A 6,387-nucleotide genomic window follows, 5' to 3' on the forward strand; every position below is an offset into this window, starting at 1 on the left:
TTCCAGAAAGAAAGAAGGAAAGAAAGAGCAAACAAGCTAGCTAGCAAACTACAGTAAGGATCTACTAGAGGGAAAGAGGATGAAGATAGAGAGCAAAGGAGCATTCTACACAGTAAGGACTCAGAAACTAGGAGCAAACACAGATGGCGAGATTAGCCTTAAGCAGCCAGAGCCTGGGTCCACTGTTCACTGTAACAGAAGGGCAGGAGGCGAGGAAGGGTGTAGATGCAAGTAGGTATGTAGCTGATGGCGTCGGCTAAGACATCATCTACTGAGATCTCAGCAGGAGAAGGAGGTGGGAGTGGGATCCGAAGCTTGGTAAGAGTAGAGTAGGTTTGAGATAGCTGCTGGGGAGAATACGAGCTGACCAAGAAGGCAGTGAAAGGTTTCTCTGCAGTGTTAGAGATAACCAATTTATGTCACATCAATATGTACGTTGAATGACTTTTCTCAAGATATGCAAAGTAGCCCCAGATTAGGTACAGAGAAGAGGGATGGTTGGATTAATGCAGGAGATGGGGTTTTGTAAGGTGAGTTTGGCAGGAAGTAACACGACAAAGAGTTGAGGATATGAACAAAAGTATGTTTGAAATGATGAAAGATGGAATCTAATTTAGATAAGGAAGATGAAGATAAGAGTTAGCCAATATAAAAGAAGAAAGTAGAGTGATCAAAGGATAAGAGAAATCAAAGATTAATAACCAATGTACTTATAAAGTTAAACATATACCTACTATATGACCCAGCAGTCACGTTCCTAGATATTTACTCATGAGAAATGAAACCATATGCTCAAAAAATATCTGTACAGGGGCCGGCCCCGTGGCTGAGTGGTTAAGTTAGCGCGCTCTGCATTGGCGGCTCAGAGTTTCGCCAGTTCGAATCCTGGGCACGGACATGGCACTGCTCATTAAGCCACACTGAGGCGGCGTTCCACATGCCACAACTGGAAGGACCCACAACTAAAAATACACACTATGTACCAGGGGGCTTTGGGAGAAAAAGGGAAAATAAAATCTTAAAAAAAAAAATCTGTATGGGAATGTTTATGGATGCTATTCTAATAAGTGGCAAAAACTGGAAACTACTCAAATGTGTAACGACTCGTAAACAGATAAACAAAGTATCTTACGTTGACACAATGGAGTACTACTCAGCAACAGAAAGGAATGAACTGCTGATATATGCAGCAATATAGCTGACTCTCAAAACCAGCATGCTAAGTGAGAGAAGCCAGGCGCAAAGCACTACATACTGTCTGACTCCATTTATATGACATTCTAAAAAGACAGAGCTACAGGGACAGAAATCAAATCAGTGGTTGCCACGCTCTGGGAGTGGAGGAAAAGGACTCACGGGAACTTTTTGGGGTGATAGACATACTCTATAGCTTAATTATGGTGGCGGTTACATGACTGCATATGTCTGTCAAATTATATACCATGTACATTTGTCAAATAGAATTGTACACCTTAAAAATGTGCAATTTTGGGCCGGCCCAGTGGTGCAGCGGTTAAGTTTACAAGTTCTGCTTTGGCAACCCAGGGTTCACTGGTTCAGATCCTGGGTGCGGACCTACCCACTGCTTGCTAAGCCATGCTGCAGCAGGCGCTCTCACATATAAAATAGAGGAAGACAGGCATGGATGTTAGCTCAGGGCCAGTCTTCCTCAGCAAAAAGAAAAAAAGCTCAGGGCTAATCTTCCTCAAAAAAAAAAATGTGCAATTTTATTGTAAATGGATTATACCTCAATAGACATGAAAGCATATTTGTCTATGACTTTTCACAGCAGCTTTTTCTGTATTAGTTAAAAACTGGAGGGGCGGCCCCATGACTGACTGGTTGGGTTTGCATGCTCTGCTTCAATGGCCTGGGGTTTTGCTGGTTCGGATCCTGGGTGTGGACATGGCACTGCTCGTCAGGCCATGCTGAGGCGGCATCCCACATGCCACAACCAGAGGCACCACAACTAGAATATACAACTATGTAATGGGGGGCTTTGGGGTGAGGAGGAAAAGAAGGAAAAGAAGATTGGCAACAGATGTTAGGTCAGGTGCCAATCTTTGGGAAAAAGAAAACAACTGGAAACATCTCAATGTGTAGTAACTGATGAATGGATAAAAAATAAACAGTAGCGATGTAGCCATACAATGGAATGCTACTCAGCAATGAAAAGGAATGCACTATTGATACAAGCCACAACCTAGATGAAATCTCAAATTGAAAGGGGTAAAACAAAAGAGAATACATAGTATACGATTCCATTTATATAAAATTTTAGGAAATATAAACTAATCTACAGTAACAGAAAGCAGATCAGTGCTTGCCTGGGAAAGGAGAGGTAGAAATTACAACAGACCGTGAGGAAACTTTTGGAGGTGACAAATGTGTTCATTATATTGATGGTCATGATGTTTTCCTGATTGTAAATGTATGTCCAGACGCATCAAATTGTACCCTTTAAATATATGTAGTTTATTGTTTATCAATTAAACCTGGATAAAGCTTGAAAATTTTGTAACTTGGGGCCAGCCCGGTGGCACAGCAGTTAAGTTCCAACGTTCCATTCCTTGGCGGCCTGGGGTTCGCGGGTTCAGATCCCGGGTGCGGACATAGCACCACTTGGCAAGCCATGCTGTGGTAGGCGTCCCACGTAGAAAGTAGAAGAAGATGGGCACAGATGTTAGCTCAGGGCCAGGCTTCCTCAGCAAAAAGAGGAGGATTGGCAGCAGTTAGCTCAGGGCTAATGTTCCTCAAAAAAAAAAATTTGTAACTCAAAAAACCTAACTTTCAGAAAAGAATGAGTGTATTGGAGTAATTGAGTGAAAAGCAGAATGACAGGTTAGTGAGTGGGCTAAAAGATGGGAAAGCTTAAGTGGTAGAATTGTAGGTAGAATTGTGAGGAGCTGGGAGGATGCTAATTTTATCATCTGACCCAGTGGAATATGCGATGTCAGGGACTTCGCAGTTTATACTGGAGATGGCTACATGGGGAAAGGCATTATCAGATAAGGTAGGAAGTCAGAGTGGGTTCCGTGAAGCTGTTGAGGACGTAGGGGTGTTCATAACTACTAAGCAGATTCCAGAGGGCTCAGTGGAGGGTTTGGGGGTGCATGTGAGAAGGCACAGAAGCGTAGGGTTGGTGACACAGGGATAGCAAGATCCTCTCAGGGGGTGGGGGGAATTGAGGATTACAAAAGAGACAATGCATTTCTTAGACTGGGGTAAATTCAGGCTGGGTTGCAGCAGTTATTTTTCCTCTGTTAGATAGTATCGATAGTACTATTTTACAAAGCTTCCCTACTTCATAGATCCAGTTACAAAGGTAATCTGGGCAGAGGCACAGTGTATGTCTCTGGGTGGGGATTGGAATTAAGTAGTTCTTTGAGCTCCTGAATGCAAAAGCTGGATTCGCATGAAACATACTAGGCATTCATGACTCAGGGTCAGTTCTCATCTTCCGAGCTGGCTGGTTGCTAGACACCGGAGGCCAGTTCTCCCCCAAAGGCTCCACTGACTAGGCCCTGATGCTCTTGGGGACGAGACCAGGGCAGGCTGCAATGTGGCCAAATGATTTTCTGAATGTGTTGACCTTACCTGGTCACAGTTGATGTTCTCGCTGGCTTAGAAATGTTCACCTTTGCTTTGACCTCAGCTGGGTGTGTTCCTATTTGCTTTACAACTTGGCTTTTGTCTTTACCAACAACGTTTGTTCTTCTGTATCACTCTTCCTATTATAAGGCAACTCCCGTACTTTTTGAAAGTAAGTGGATAGGAAGGGGGAGATAATACATGATGTTTGTTTAAACGCTGAATATGGGGCTGGCCCGGTGGTGCAGCAGTTAAGTTTGCACGTTCTGCTTCTCGGGGAACCTGGGGTTCGCCGGTTCGGATCCTGGGTGCAGACATGGCACCACTTGGCAAAAGCCATGCTGTGGTAGGTGTCCCATGTATAAAGTAGAGGAAGATGGGCATGGATGTTAGCTCAGGGGTAGTCTTCCTCAGGAAAAAGACAAGGATTGGCAGCAGATGTTAGCTCAGAGCTAATCTTCCTCAAAATATGGTGTATATATATATATACACACATATACATACAATGGAATACTACTCAGCCATAAAAAAGACAGCAACATGGATGGACCTGGAGGAAATTATGCTAAGCAAAATAAGCCAGACTGAGAAAGACAAACACCAGATGCTTTCACTCATTTGTGGAATATAAACAAACACATGGACAAAGAAAACAGTTCAGTGGTTACTAGGAGAAGGGGGGTAGAGGTTGGGCACCAGGGGTGAAGGGGAGAACTAATGTGGCGACAGACAAGAAATAATGGACAACTGAAATTTCACAATGATGTAAACTATTATGAAGCTCAAATTTAAAAAACTGGCTTAGGGGCCGGCCCTGTGGCTGAGTGGTTAAGTTCGCACACTCTGCTTCGGTGGCCCAGGGTTTCGCCAGTTCAAATCCTGGGTGTGGACATGGCTGAGGTGGCAGCATCCCACATGCCACAACTAGAAGGACCCACAACTAAAAAACACACAACTATGTACCGGGGGGCTTTGGGAGAAAAAGGAAAAATAAAATCTTAAAAAAAAAACTGGATTAAAAATGTATAACTAAGATTTGTACAGTTCAATATATATAGATTTTTTACCTAAAACCTGTAAAATTAAGAGGTGGGGAGCAAAGAGCTATAGATGAAACAAGAATGGTAGAATTTTTTTTTTCCCCTGAGGAAGACTAGCCCTGAGCTAACATCTGCTAATCCTCCTCTTTTTGCTGAGGAAGACTGGCCCTGAGCTAACATCCGTACCCATCTTCCTCTACTTTATATGTGAGACACCTACCACAGCATGGCTTGCCAAGAGGTGCCATGTCTGCACCTGGGATCTGAACTGGTGAACCCTGGGCCACCGAAGAGGAACGTGCGCACGTAACTGCTGCGCCACTGGGTGTGGCCCCAAGAATGGTAGACTGTTGATAGTACTTCTCGGATAAAGTGTATAGGGGGTTCAGTATATTATCCTGCTTATTTTGAATATATGTGAAACTCTCGATAATAAAAAGTAACACATATAAAGTTAAAAAAAATGCTAACCATTGATACTTAAAGCTTTAAAAAGAGTTGTAATATATTTACATTGTTTCGATAAGTTGTGTAGTATAAATGATGATTGCTCAATAAATTTTTAAATGACCATTGAAAATTTTTTTAATATTTTCATTCATATACATATTTTTGTTGAAGAAAAGGATGACAAAGTGAACAGTAAGACTTTCAAAGTTAAAGCTATACCATATCAGTATAAATTACTGCGGGGAGGGCCAGCCCCATGGCGTAGTGGTTAAGTTCAGTGCACTCCACTCCAGCGGCCCGGGTTCTCGGGTTCGGATGCCAGGCGCGGACCCACACCACTCATCATGCCATGCTGTGGTGGTGACCCATAAACAAAATAGAGGAAAGACTGGCACAGATGTTAGTTCAGGGCTAATGTTCCTCAAGCAAAAAAATCCCCCCAAAACTATAAACCAATGTTACTGCAATAAAGAAAAAAAATTATTGTGGGGGAAGTAAAATTGAAAAATTGAAATATGACTTCAAGAAGAAAATGCAATTATGTAAAATTTCTGATTATTAAGAACTTCATGTGTTTTTTTAATAGATGATGGTAGGCATCAAATCAATATCTTATTTGGATTCTATACATATTTTTTTAAAAGTGATAGAAGGGTCTTTACTTAAAATGCTAATTTTTTTCTTTGAGGAAGATTTGCCCTGAGCTAACATTTGCTGTCAGTTCTCCTCTCTTTGCTGAGGAAGACTGGCTCTGAGCTAACATCTGTGCCCATGTTCGTCCACTTTATATGTGGGACGCCTAACACAGCATGGCTTGCCAAGTGGTGCCAGGTCCACACCGGGGATCTGAACTGGTGAACCCTGGGCCACCGAAGCGGAATGTATGAACTTAACCTCCATGCCACCGAGCTGGCCCCTAAAATGCTAATATTTACAATAGAATTTGTTGTCAAAATTTCTTCTTTTCAATTATTTAAGTTATGAGGGAAAATTTTAGATGTCAACCTGAAAATGTGTGAATGGATTACATTGTTTTTCAAAATTTGCAGGGGATACATGAACAAAAATCTGTGAAATCACTGTCTAAAGGCAACAGAGGAGATAGGGTCTTCTAGTAGAGGGATAAATACCATCGTTGGAGGAAAGCTTGCCACAGCCTCTAAAATGCAAGGCGTCCTGTTGAGGTCTATCCGGATGGGGCTTTTTCTGTAGACCTACATTGTTGGAAACGCCTCACAGAGTAATGAGGTTTCCTTTACTCACAGAACTGGCTGTTAGATCCGTGGGAAAGAACTACAAGACAGAG

At 42.5% G+C, this 6,387-nt stretch overlaps 1 non-coding gene across 1 annotated transcript; it reads left to right on the forward strand.

Moving 5' to 3' along the window:
- The first annotated feature begins 6,259 nt into the window (after positions 1-6,259).
- On the forward strand, positions 6,260-6,387 carry LOC123289645 (small nucleolar RNA SNORA18). Its single transcript, XR_006533709.1, has one exon. It is a non-coding gene; the product is annotated as a small nucleolar RNA SNORA18 (small nucleolar RNA).

The sequence above is a fragment of the Equus asinus genome, chromosome 10 (genome assembly GCF_041296235.1).
Source record: "Equus asinus isolate D_3611 breed Donkey chromosome 10, EquAss-T2T_v2, whole genome shotgun sequence".
Classification (NCBI taxonomy): Eukaryota; Metazoa; Chordata; class Mammalia; order Perissodactyla; family Equidae; genus Equus; species Equus asinus.